At 39.4% G+C, this 13,741-nt stretch overlaps 1 long non-coding RNA gene across 1 annotated transcript in view; it reads left to right on the forward strand.

The window, feature by feature from the left end:
• The first annotated feature begins 1,698 nt into the window (after positions 1 to 1,698).
• Positions 1,699 to 13,741, forward strand: part of LOC111097113 — a 30,046-nt gene continuing 18,003 nt past the window's right edge. The window contains exons 1-2 of the long non-coding RNA XR_005362899.1: positions 1,699 to 2,264; positions 6,314 to 6,536. This is a non-coding gene — a long non-coding RNA (uncharacterized LOC111097113). The remainder of the gene's footprint in view (positions 2,265 to 6,313; positions 6,537 to 13,741) is intronic.

Below are 13,741 nucleotides of genomic sequence, written 5' to 3' on the forward strand. Positions count from 1 at the left end.
TAATAATTTCTTAATGTCATCAAATATCTAGTTGACATTCAAATTTCCAATTGTTTCATAATTATCAGGGTTTGTTTTTTACATTAAAAAAATCAGAATCCAAATGAGGTCCAGATATTGAGATTTGTAGATATATCTTTTTTAAAAGATTTTATTTATTTATTCATGAGAGACATAGAGAGAGAGACAGAGAGACAGAGACACAGGCAGAAGGAGAAGCAGGTTACCTGTGGGGAACCCGACATGGGACTTGATCCCATGACCCCAGGATCACACCCTGGGCCAAAGGCAGGCACCAAATCGCTGAGCCACCCAGGTGTCCCTGTAGATATATCTTTTCATCTAACATGTGACCTTTAATTTACAGATTCTCCCTCTCCCTCCTTCCCTCCATTCCCCACCCCTAACCACTTCCCTCTTAAGATATGACTTGTTCACTGCTGTACCCCTGCTGCCTAAAACAGAATCGGGTTCATAGTAGATGTGATAGACAGGCTCTAAGATGTTCCCATGACCCCTGCCTCTTGGCGTCTGCATCTTTGTTTAATCCCCTGCTTTTGACTGTGACTTCATTTTAACCAATAGAATATGGCAAAAGGATGAGATGTCACATCCATGATTGCAATATGTAAGACTTCATTTGTTAGCTGCCTCGGTTTCTCTCTCCCTCCCCCTCTCCCTTTTACTGGCTTTGGAGAAGCAGGCTGCCATGAAGTAAATGACCCTGTTGGAGAAGCTCATGTGGCAAGAAACTGTGAGTTAGCACTCTCTAGGAGCTGAGAGTAGATCCCAGCAAGAAACTGAAACCCTCAGGTGGTAACTACAAGGAAAATCTGTGGGAGCTTGAAAGCAGATGTTTTCTCACTAAAGCCTCTGATGAGACCACAGCCCCAGCCAACACCTGGATTGTGAGACCCTTACACAGAGCACTCAGCCAAGCTGTGTGCAGACATCTAACCTATAGAAGCTACAGATTATAAATGTGTGTTGTTTAGGGCTGCTGAGTTTTTGGTAATTAAGTGGTATAGAAAGTGAATGCAGCAGCTGTGCAATGAACTGATGTTGAATTGATTGAGTGAATACATAAGGAGGTTAGTTAGGCAATGGTCAGAAACTGTGCTTTTAACTGTTGAAAATGTCTTCCAGCCATTGACCGCATGGTCAAACTCCACCACCACTCCACTGCCTCTTGAGATGGTTTGTGCCCCACATCTTCACTGTTTGAGTGGGGTCAGGCCCTCCATCAAGCCAGGCCAACTGTGGTATCCTCCACATGGCCTCACACCATTCCTAAACCTTCCCCCCATCATCTCCTCTCAGCCTGCTTCCACTGACCTCAGGGGGAGTTTCTGGAGGGTAAGCCCCCTCATGAGAGCCCTCCTAAAGGTTTGAGTCTTCTCAATAGACCTAGTAGTTCCTTCTGTGATGCGGACGACATGGAGCAGGTGGTCTTTGGGTGTCTGTCTCCACTTTATTTGCCCAATGACTGTTTCTGCCCTTGATAAAATTTACTTTCTTCTCAAAACACACCATAGCCAGTACGATACTGAATGGTTGTAAATTGTTCCAAACAAAAAGCTTTGGGTGGGGCATAAGCAGGAAGCTTCTGATGACCCTGTGTGGTCACAATGCAGAGAGGCCACCCTGGGAAACTTCCTTGTACTTCCACTCAGCAGGGGCCATTCTCTGTCTCCAGAGACCAGGGTTCCACAAACCTTCTGTTTTCACATTCTCTCTACCACCTCCTTTATTCTAGCCTGGGTGTTTAAAAGCAATCATTGTCAGAATATGCCATTTAATCTGTTTTCATTTTTTATTGTAAAAAGAGGATGCAAGGGCTAGCAGTAATATTGTAGATGAATAATGAAAGAATTCCTCACAGCTGTTCAGGGATATATATTTTTCCTGCAATGGAGCGAGACGGATTCCCATCGCAGCTCGGAGACTTGTTCCATGAAGCCCCTCATCTGTCATGTTCTGAGGGGAAGGGGAAGGTGGAGAAATGTCATTATGGATGTAACTGGGCTCAGAAGTGACTGGTCAAGGTTGACACTGCAGTCCTGACGGAGCTGTTTATGGAAATTTTCCTGGGAGGCACTGCTGGCTGGTGGGGTGGGCAGCTCCAAACAGCCCCCACTCTGTGGCTGATTCCTAATTCCTTTCCAATCAGCCTGCCTTGAAGCTGGAATAAGTCCCTCCAAGGTAGCTACCCAAGAAAAATACCCTTGATCTGTTCCAAACTAGAAAGACAGGAAATCAAAACAGTAAGTATTCTCTGACTTTTGCAATAAGCCTTCACCAGATGTCCCTATTGTCTCTATAATTTCCTGTCCCCAAACTGCTGGCCGATCTCCCTGGGAACTCTGAGCAGAGTGGGGTCAGGGTGGTCTATATCAGTGGCTTGTGCATTACACTTAAAGGGAGAGATGCCTGGGGTCTGGGTGGCCTGCATCCTGTTTGCCAGTCCTGTGTGGATGCCGATTTAATCTTAAAATGAGACGACTGAGAGGACAAGAAATAGATCCATCTCATAAGATAGAGAAGCTAGACCTCAATTTCCTCTCCCCACCCTCTTTTCCTAACCTCAGGAAACAACTAGTGCAAAGAGCTCTTCTGCCACTAACAGCTGTTCTTCCCCTCTCCGCTCCTGATTTTTCAGAAGCTGACCCTGATTTCAGTGCCTACCCCACCACGGCTCAGTACATCAGGGAAGGGGCTGCTGGACAGTTGGCTGTCACTCCACCTCTCCCCTCTGGTTTTCTGTTTGCTTGAGGAGAGAAACTATGCACCCCCACCTCACCCTTTAGATGTATTTTTGTATTGCCAGCCTCATTCCTAAAAGGATTTTAAATGTCTGACAGAAATATGAATGGTACAGCAAGGTAGATACTAAGGAGGAACACCAGGCCGAGGAAATAAAAGCAGGAAAAATAAGATAGCCTCGTGAGGCTCCTGTGCTAAAGGCTGATTGATGTTCACTTGCTAATTTGACTCTGAGTTTTCTAGAAGAAGAAAGCATAGTCAACAATTCCCTTCACAGTGTGTACAAGTTAAAAAGCAAACCACAGATATCCTTGAACTTACAATGAAGTTACATCCCCATAAACCCATGATAAGTTCAAAATACTGTACGTTGAAAATGCATTTAATCCACCCAACCTACTAAACATCATAGCTCAGCCTAGCCTACCTTAAACGTGCTCAGAACATTTACACTAGCCTAGAGTTGGGCAAAAATCATATAACAAAAAGCCAATTTTATAACAAGATGTTGAATATCTCATGTAATTTTTTAAAAAATATGTTTAGGGATCCCTGGGTGGCGCAGCGGTTTGGCGCCTGCCTTTGGCCTGGGGCGCGATCCTGGAGACCCGGGATCGAATCCCACGTCGGGCTCCCTGCATGGAGCCTCCTTCTCCCTCTGCCTGTGTCTCTGCCTCTCTGTCTCTCTCTCTGTGTGACTATCATGAATAAATAAATAAAATCTTTAAAAAAAATAAATAAAAATAAAAATATGTTTATTATTTCAGAGGGAGAGGGGCCGGTGGGGATGGGGAGGGGCAGAAGGAGAGGGAGAGGGAGAGGCAGAGTCCCATTGAGCATGGAGCCCATAGCTGGCTCAATCTCACAACCTGGAGATCATGATCTGAGTTGAAATCAAGTCAGACGCTCAATGGACTGAGCCATCCAGGCACCCCAAATATCTCACGTAATTTAATGAACACTGTACTGCGAGTGAAACACAGAATGGCTGTGTGGTTATAGAATGCTGTAAGTATATTGGTTGTAACCCTTATGATCCTGTGGCTGACTGGGAGCTGTGGCTTGCTGCCACTGCCCAGCATCACGAGAAAGTGTTGCTAGCCCAGGAAAAGATCAGAATTCAAAATGTGAAGTATGGTTTCTACTGAATGCATGTTGCTTTCTCACCATTGTCAAAAACTTGTAAGTTGAGCCATCATAAGTTGGGTACCATCTATAGTTTGGGAGAAAGTTCTGACGTACCAAGCACATCTTTGGTAGGATGTTTATTCTTTTATTCTTTTTTATTTTTAAAAAAGATTTTATTTATTTATTCATGAGAGACACAGAGAGAGAGAGAGAGGCAGAGACATAGGCAGAGGGAGAAGCGGGCTCCATGCAGAGAGCCCGAGGTGGGACTCGATCCAGGGACCCCAAGATCATGCCCTGGGCCAAAGGCAGACGCTCAACTGCTGAGCCACCCAGACATCCCAGATGTTTATTCTTTTAAATATGTGAACAATGCTGTCGATAATGTTGAGTTTTGGAGGCATAAAATTATTTAAAATGTTTAACTTTCTTAAGGCTGCTGTGAAGATCACTGGTGTTTGCATTTTGTGATTGTAGAAAGAGTTGATATCTTAAGGACTTAAGTTTAAAAATACACAATTTTTTTTCTCTTCTTACCCCTCCACCTCCTCCTTCTCCCTCATCCTTCTTATTCTTCTTATTCTCCTTTATTTCTTTATTCTTATTTCTTTATTCTTCTTTATTTATTTTTAAAATAAAGTTCTTTATTTTTTTTTTAAAAGTTCTTTTTTTTTTTTAAAGATTTTATTTATTTATTCATGAGAGAGACACACACACACACACACAGAGGAGGGGGGGGCAGAGATACAGGCAGAGGGAGAAGGAGGCTTCACGCAGGGAGCCTGACGTGGGACTCGATTCCGGATCTCCAGGATCAGGCCCTGGGTCAAAGGCAGCGTTAAACCACTGAACCACCTGGGCTGCCCTCACTGACTCCATTTTAAATCAGGTTTCCTTTATTCATTTTCACACTCAGGTATTATAAAATTAAATGCAGTGAGTTGGGCATAGGATTTTTCTAAAGTGTAATTTTCAAACTTGAGCATGTATGAAAATCACCTAAAAGCCTTGTTAAAAACATCTGGCCCCACTTCCAGAGTTTCTGAATCAGCAGGTCTGGGCTGGGTCAGAGAATTTGTGTTTCTTACAGGTTTCTAGGTGGTGCTATTGCTGTTTGTCTAGGCAGCACACTTTGAGAACCACTGTTTTTAAAGAAACTACCTTTCATTTCCTTTGCCCTAAACTGCCAGGAGCCAGTGTGGTCCATCTGGAAGTTCCCATCTGATTTTTCATCCCAAGCCAGGCAAAAATAGCCTTTGTCTTTTGTTTTTTTTTTTTTTAATTTTTATTTATTTATGATAGTCACAGAGAGAGAGAGAGAGGCAGAGACATAGGCAGAGGGAGAAGCAGACTCCATGCACCGGGAGCCCGACGTGGGATTCGATCCCGGATCTCCAGGATCGCGCCCTGGGCCAAAGCAGGTGCTAAACCGCTAAGCCACCCAGGGATCCCGCCTTTGTCTTTTGGCTAATAATCTGAATAATCTGAACCCAAACTAGAAATCTGGCTGGGCAAGGTTCAGAACAGCTGACACTGATGTTACAAGGAAGCAAAAGTTTAGGCTGTGAGCATGCATGTCTGTTCTATTCTATTCTATTCTTCTATTATATCCCAACCCATTCCATCACAAGTCATCCCATCTCATCTCATCCCAACCCATCCCATCCCATCCCACGCTATACCACACAGTAACATTCTATACTAAAATATACTACTCCATAACATACTATACCATTCTATACTACTAAACTATACTATTCCCTACACTATAGCATACCATACTATTCTATACTGACTACATTGGTTTTTTTCACACTTCTCATTTGGGCAAAGTAACATGGGGTGCCACTCAGATGCTTGAGAATTTCTGAAAATTAGAGAGATAACATTATCCATGTGTGTGTTAAATATAAGTATATGAAGGCAGGTGACAGACTAAAAACTCTGTTTTGCTGGGTAAAGATTCAGGCTCCTTTCCCAACCTGTCATCTGAAACTAAAATCACTTGCTAGTCAGAGTCCATTTTTGGCCAGAGTCTGGCCACTATCACCAACCAAATAGGGTTTCAGGAGGACAAAGATCAAACAGGAATAGAATTTCTTAGCCCCATAACACCTTGCATTCTTTGGGCTTCTTGGCCATCTTTACCAATATATCTTCTGTGGTTCTGCTACTGATGCTAGTCAATTCAAGAGCAGGGAATCAATACCTACTTGTGTGTAGTTTTAAAATATGTCCACTAAATTCTTTGATACTCTTCCCTTAGAGAGTGAAGCTTAATTTCCCATTTTTTTGGCTCTATGTAGTGACTCCCTTATAATGAGCAGAATCTGGCAGAAGTAATATTTTACCTGAAACTTGATAATTTTTGAAGGTAAGTCATAAAAGCTTTGCAGCTTCTTTCTGCTTCCCCACCTCCTAGGATCATTCAGTTTAGGGGAAGCCAGCTGCCATGTTGTGAGGACCCTCAAGCAGCCCTATGGAGAGTCCCAGGTGGCAAGGAACTCAAGCCTCCTGCCAACAGCCTGTGAGTGAGCCACCATGGGAGTGGGCCCTCCAGCCCTAGTCAAACCTTCAAATGACTACAATCCCAGAAAATGTTTTGACTTCAACCTCATGAAAGACCATGAGACACAACTGCCCAGGTAAGCTCTTTCCAAATTCTTGACTCACAGAAACTGTGAGATAATAAAAGTTTGTGAATATCTTCTCCCATTTAGTAGATTGCCTTTTCATTTTGTTGATAGTTTCCTTCACTGTGCAAAAGTTTTTTATTTTGATGTTGTCCCATAGTTTATGCTTGCTTTTGTTTCCTTGCTCAAAGAGACATATCTAGAAAAATATTGCTAAGGCCAATATCAAAGAAATTACTGCCTATGTTTTTTTCTAGGAGTTTTATGGTTTCAGGTCTCATATTTAGGTCTTTAATCCATTTTGAGTTTATTTTTGTGTGTGGTGTAAGAAAGTGGTCCAGTTTCATTCTTTTTCATTTAGTATTCAGTTTTCCAACACTGTTTGTTAAAGACATTGTCTTTTCCTCATCGTATATTTTTGCCTCCTTTGTCATAGATTAATTGACCAAATAAACATGGGTTTATTTCTGGGCTCTCTATTCTGTTCCATTGATCTGTGTGTCTCTTTTTTGACCAGTACCATACTGTTTTGATTACTACAGTTTGTAGCATATCTTGAAATCTGGGATTGTGATACCTCCAGTTTTGTCCTTCTTTCTCAAGATTGCATTGACTATGTGGAATCTTGTGGTTCCATACAAATTTTGGGATTATTTGTTCTAATTCTGTGAAAACTGCTGTTGGCATTTTCTAAGGATTACACTGAATTCTATAGATTGCTCTGGGTAGTATGCAAAAGTTTGTTATTTTAAGGAATTACAATTTGAGATAATTTGTTATATAATAATGTAAAACTAATACATTACAATAAGACAGACCTTTATAACACCACTACTGAGATTCCAATCCTGTCACATTCCTTCAAAGAAACTTTTAGTGACTCTTCATTACTTTATATTAAGTTGCCACTGCTCAGTTAGGTGACCAAGGCCCTTCTACATTATCTCCCACAACTTTCCTAAACAGACCCAACTGAACTATTTGCTGTGCTTCAAACACCCATCAGACTTTCATACCTTTGCCAGCTAGTCTGAAATTATTCCCCAGCTCTTGTCTCCATCTTCACCTTTAAAAATCCTTATATCCTCCAGGTCCTATCCCTAAAGCCATCTTTTCCATGAAACTATTTTTTAGTCTCTCAACCAGATGTTTCTCTCCTCATCCAAACCTCCACTGTTACCTTGTGCTTCTGTTTGCTGCCTACCCAGTAGACTTTCCTTCTTGCTCATGGGAGCAGAGCCCTGGTTTAGCTTCTGATACCTTTCCTCATTTTGACACAGGCAAACCCTGATTAGTTGAAACCATCTATAGTGGTCCCAATGCCCTTTGTAGTGATTGGTGTAGGAGTGGTCATGTGATATAATTCTGGCCAATGAATAATGAGGAAATGTCTGCATTCTGGGAAAAGCTTTTATTTTTTTAAAATATTTTATTTATTTATTCATGAGAGACACACACACAGAGAGAGGCAGAGACACAGGCAAAGGGAGAAGCAGGCTCCATGCAGGGAGCCCGATGTGGGACTCGATCCTGGGATTCCAGGATCACACCCTGGGCCAAAGGCAGGCGCTAAACCGCTGAGCCACCCCAGGATCCCCTAGGCTTTTTAAAATAAGGGTTAAAATAATATTTTTAGGGGTGCCTGGGTGGCTCAGTTGTTAAGTATCTGTCTTCCACTCAGGTCATAATCCCGGTGTCCTGGGATTGAGCACCATATCTGGCTCTCTGCTCAGCGAGGAGACTACTTCTTCCCCTCTCTCTGCTACTCCTCCTGCTTGTGCTTGTTCTCTGTCAAATAAACAAATATCTTTTTTAAAAAAATAAATATTTTAAAATCAAAGATATGGAAAGAACAGTTCTGCTAGCCATTATCTGTGTGGGTATGATTTCTAGAATCATAGCAACCATCTTATAAACATAAAGGGAGCTAGCCAAAGGATGGATGGACACTAGATAGGAAGAACCTGGATTCTTTATGATTTTGTCAGACCACGAATTAGCCAATCTTGTTATTGCCCTGCCTTTGGATGCCATGGACATGAAGTCCTTTTTTAGATATTCTAGATTAAATCAGTTAGATTGATTTTGTTGTTACTTGCAGCTGAAAATGTCCTGATTAGCACAAAAACCTGGTGAGGATACTTTTTAAGACCTATATTAAAATTATCACTGTATTCATTTTTCCTTGTATCCTCTCATAATCTGGAGGGCAAGGATTATGTTTTTATTGAAGTAAGACATACATACAGGAAAAGATAAAAAGCCCCTTGGTAACCACAAATAAAATACCTATAGAAGTTACACAAAAGAAAAAGAGAAAGGAATTGGAACTGAATAATAATAATAATAATAATAATAATAATAATAATAATAAAAGACTTTGTTTATAAAGGAAGGCAGCATAAGAAAAGAGGCAAAAGAACTATAAGACAAACAGAAAATTGTTTTAAAAAGTGCAATAGTAAATCCTTCTCTATCAATAATTACTTTAAATGGAAAAGGACTAAACTCCTCAATAAAAAGATACAGAATGTTTGAATAGATAAAAACCCAATATCCAACTGTATACTGTTTACAAGAAACTCATTGTAGATCTAAAGACACACATAAACTGAAAATGAAGGAATAGAAAGGGTATTCCATGCAACAGTAACCAAAAGAAAGCAGGAGTGGTTATACTTACATCAGACGAAGTATACTTTAAGTCAAAAATTATCTCCAGTGATGAAGAAGGCCATTGCATCATGATAAAGGGATCAATTCAATAGGAAGATAAAACAATTATAAATATAGGGGCACATGGGTGGCTCAGTTGGTTGAGCGTCTGCCTTCAGCTCTGGTCATGATCTCACAGTCCTGGGATGGAGCTCCACATCGGGCTCCCTGCTCCTCGGGGAGCCTGCTTCTCCCTCTCCCTATGCTTGCTGCTCCCCTGCTTGTGCTCTCACTCTCTTTCTCTCAAATAAATAAAAAGAAAATCTTTAAAATAATAATAAATATATATATATATATACCCAACATCAGAGCATCTAAGTGTACAAAACAAATATCGACAGATCTGAAGAGAGAAATTGACGGCAGTACAATAATAATAAGAGACTTCAACTCCCTACTTTCAATAATGCATAGAATATCAAGACAGAAAATCAAGAATGAAACAATGACCTTGAACAATACTATAGACCAAATGGACCTAACAGACATATACAGAACGTTTCTCCCAGCAGCAGAATATACATTCCTACTCCCAACAAAGAAACACCCAGGGCTAGATAGCTTATGGCTGAATTCTACCCAACATTCAAAGAAGAATTCATACTAATCCTTCTTATATTCTTCTAAAAAGTAAGAGTAGAGGGAATACTTCCAAACTCATTTTATGAAGCCAGCATCACTCTGATACCAAAGTCAGACAAAGATACCACAAGAAAAGAGCATTATACACCACTATCTCTGATGAATATAAAAGAAAAATCCTCAATAAAATACTAGCAAACTAAATTTAACAACACATCAAAAAGAATGAACACATGAACACATGACCAAGTGAGATTTATCTCTGGGCTGCAAAATTTGTTTAACATATGCAAATCACACAATGTGATATACCACATTAAAAAACCACATGGTCATCTCAGTAGATAAAGGAAAGCACTCAAATTGGACCCCAATAAAAAAATAAATTTATTATTAAAAAATAAATGCAATATGAAGGGAAAAAAGGGAAAAGCACTCAATAAAATATGACATCTGTTTATGATAAAAACTCTCAACAGAATAGACATAGAAGGAAACTTCCTCAACATAATAAAGGCCACTTATGAAAAGCCCATAGTTAATACCTTAAGGAATGGGGAAAACTGAAAGTTTTTCCTCTAAGTTCTAGTATAAGGCAAGGAGGCCCATTCTTGCCACCTTTACTCAACATAACACTGGAAGTACTAGCAAGGACAATCAAACAAGAAAAAGAAATAAAAGGCATCCAGATTGGAAAGGAAAAATTAAAACTATCTTTATTTGTAGATGACATGATCCTATATATAGAAAACCCTGAAGACTCCATAAAAAAAACTCCTAGAACTAATAAATAAATTCAGTAAAATTACAGAATACAAAATCAACATACAAAAAATCAGTTGCATTTCTTTTTTTTTTTTTTTTTTTTACTTTTATTTATTTATTCATGAGAGACACATGAGGGGCATGAGAGAGGGGCAGAGATACAGGCAGAAGAGAAGCAGGCTCCATGCAGGGAGCCCAATGAGAGACTCAATGCCAGGACTCCAAGATCATGCCCCGGGCCCAAGGGAGGTGCTCAACCACTGAGCCACCCAGGTGTCCCTCAGTTGCATTTCTTTACACCAACAATGATGTAGAAAGAAAATCAAGAAAATGGTCCCATTTATGATAGCATCAAGAGTAAAATACTTAGGAACAAATTTAACCAAGGCAGTAAAAGATCTGTACACTGAAAACTATAAAATTTGAAATTGAAGTCATAGGTAAATGGAAAGTTATACTGAGTCTATGGATTGGAAGAATTAACATTGTTAAAAATGCTCATAACACCCAAAGTAATACAAAAATTCAATTCAATCCCTATCAATGGCATTTTTCACAGAAATAGAAAAATGATTCTAAAATTTGTATGGGATCACAAAAGGCCCTGAATAGATGAAACAATCTTAAGAAAGATCTAAGTTGGAGGCAACATACTTCCTGATTTCAAATTATACTACAAAACTATAGTAATCCAGACAATATGGTATTGGCATAACACGAGACACATTCACCAATGAAACAAACTGGAGAGCCCAGAAATAAACCCAAGTTTTATGGTCAATGAATTTTGGACAAGGACATAACAGGGAAAGGATAGTTTCTTCAAAAAATGATATTGGGAAAACTGGATTTCCACATGCAAAAGAAACTGGACCCTCATCTTACACCATACACAAAAACAAACTCAAAATAGATTAAAGACTTAAGGGCAGCCCAGGTGGGTCAGCGGTTTAGCGCTGCTTTTGGCCCAGGGCGTGATCCTGAAGTCCTGGGATCAAGTCCTGGGATCAAGTCCCACGTCGGGCTCCATGCAGGAGCCTGCTTCTCCCTCTGCCTGTGTCTCTGCCTTTCTCTCTCTCTCTGTGTGTCTCTCATAAATAAATAAAAATCTTAAAAAAATAAAGACTTAAATGTAAGACCTGAAACCATAAAACTCCTAAAAGAAAGTATAGGGAAAAATTTCATTGATATGGTCCTTGGTAATGATTTTTTGGACATGACACCTAAAGTTCAAGTAACAGAGGCAACAATAAACAAGTAGGACTACATAAAACTAACAAGTGACTGTCCAGCAAAGGAAATGATCAACAATGAAAAGGCAACCTATAGATTGAAAGAAAATATTTACAAACCGTGTCTCCATTTATTTTAAATAGGCTCCAGGCCCAACATGGGGCTTGAACTCACAACCCTGAGACTGAGAGTCACATGCCCTACTGACTGAGCCAGCCAGGCACCTGACAAATCATATATCTAATGCAGGGTTAATATCTCAAATTTATAAGGAACTCATACAACTCAATAGCAAAAACCCCCAACTTAATTAAAAGATGGGCAAAGGACCTGAATAGACATTTTTCCAAAGATGGCATGAAAATGGCCAACAGATATATGAAGAGGGTCTCAACATCTCTAATCATCAGGGAAATGTGAATAAAAATCACAATGAAATATCACCTCACATCTGTTAGGAAAGCTGTTATGAAAAAGATATAAGTCCTAGTATAGATGTGGAGAAAGGGAATATTTGTACACTGTTGGTGGGAATGTAAATGAGTACAGCCATTATGGAAAACAGTCTGGAGATTCCTCAAAAATTTAAAATAGAACTGCAGTATGATCAGCAGTCCCTCTTCAGGGCATGTACCAAAAGGAAAGGAAATCAGTACTCTGAAGAGATATCTGCATCCCCATCACATGCAAGCAATGGAATATTATGCAGCCTTAAAAGAATTTTAAGCCTAAAAATATTTGCAACATTCGCAATAAGCATGTATAAAACTGGAGGACATTATGCTAAGTGAAATAACCCAGACAGGAAAGACAAATGCCTCATGATCTCACTTCTAAGTGGGATCTTTTAATTCAAATATATTGAAGAAGAGTCTAAAATCATGTTTATTAGGAATGGGAAGATGGGGGAAATAGAGAGATGTTGATCAAAGAATACAAAGTTTCAGTTATAAATGATGAATGAATCAGAGATCTGATGCATAGCATGATGTCTATACTTAATATTGTATTGTGTACTGGAAATGTGCTAAGACAATAGATTTCAGGAGCTTTCACCACACATTAAAAAAAGGTAACTATGTGAGGAGATGAATATGTTAATTAGCTTGACTAGTAATCTTTATATACATATATATCAAACATCATGTTGTACATCTTAGATATATTATTTTTATTTTAAAAAGTAAAAAAAAGTTTTTAAAAGAGGAAGATACATGAAGTCCAAGTTCTAGTTTGATGAATATTCACAAGTAACACATCTGAATAACTAGCACCAGATCAAGAAATATTACATTGTAGGTACCCTGGAAGCCACTCTTGTACCTGCCCCAATTTAATCACTCTTCCTTTCCTCCCAGGGGTAATCACTATCCTTATTTCTGACAATATGGAACAGTTTGCCTGCTTTTAAGATTTGTGCAAATGAAAACATATAGCACGTGCTCCTTTAGTCTGGCTTCATTTGCTTATTATTAAGTCTATGAGAGTCATCCAGTTTGTCATATGTATCAGGTGTTCATTCTCACTGAGATTTATATTCTATCAGATAAATATCTCATAATTTATGTGTTCATTATACTGTTGATGGACATCTAGGTTGTGTCCAGTTTGTGGCTATTAGAAATAATTAACTATTTGAACATTCTTATACATTCTTTTAGTGAATATATGTATACATATCTTTGGACTTGGTCATAGAGTGGATGTGTACTCAGTTTTGATATATATATTGCCTTTTTTCAGCTATTGTCTTTTTTTTTAAGTTTTACTTATTTATTTTTAAGTAATCTCTATACCCAATTGGGGCTCGAACCACAACCCCAAGATTAAGAGTCGCAGGCTCCTCAGACTGAGCCAGGCAGGTGCCCCACAGCTGTTGTCTTTTTAATTCATCTTTTTATCCCCACTCTTATGCTCACATT

The sequence above is a fragment of the Canis lupus genome, chromosome 8 (assembly GCF_011100685.1).
Source record: "Canis lupus familiaris isolate Mischka breed German Shepherd chromosome 8, alternate assembly UU_Cfam_GSD_1.0, whole genome shotgun sequence".
In the NCBI taxonomy this organism is placed as follows: domain Eukaryota; kingdom Metazoa; phylum Chordata; class Mammalia; order Carnivora; family Canidae; genus Canis; species Canis lupus.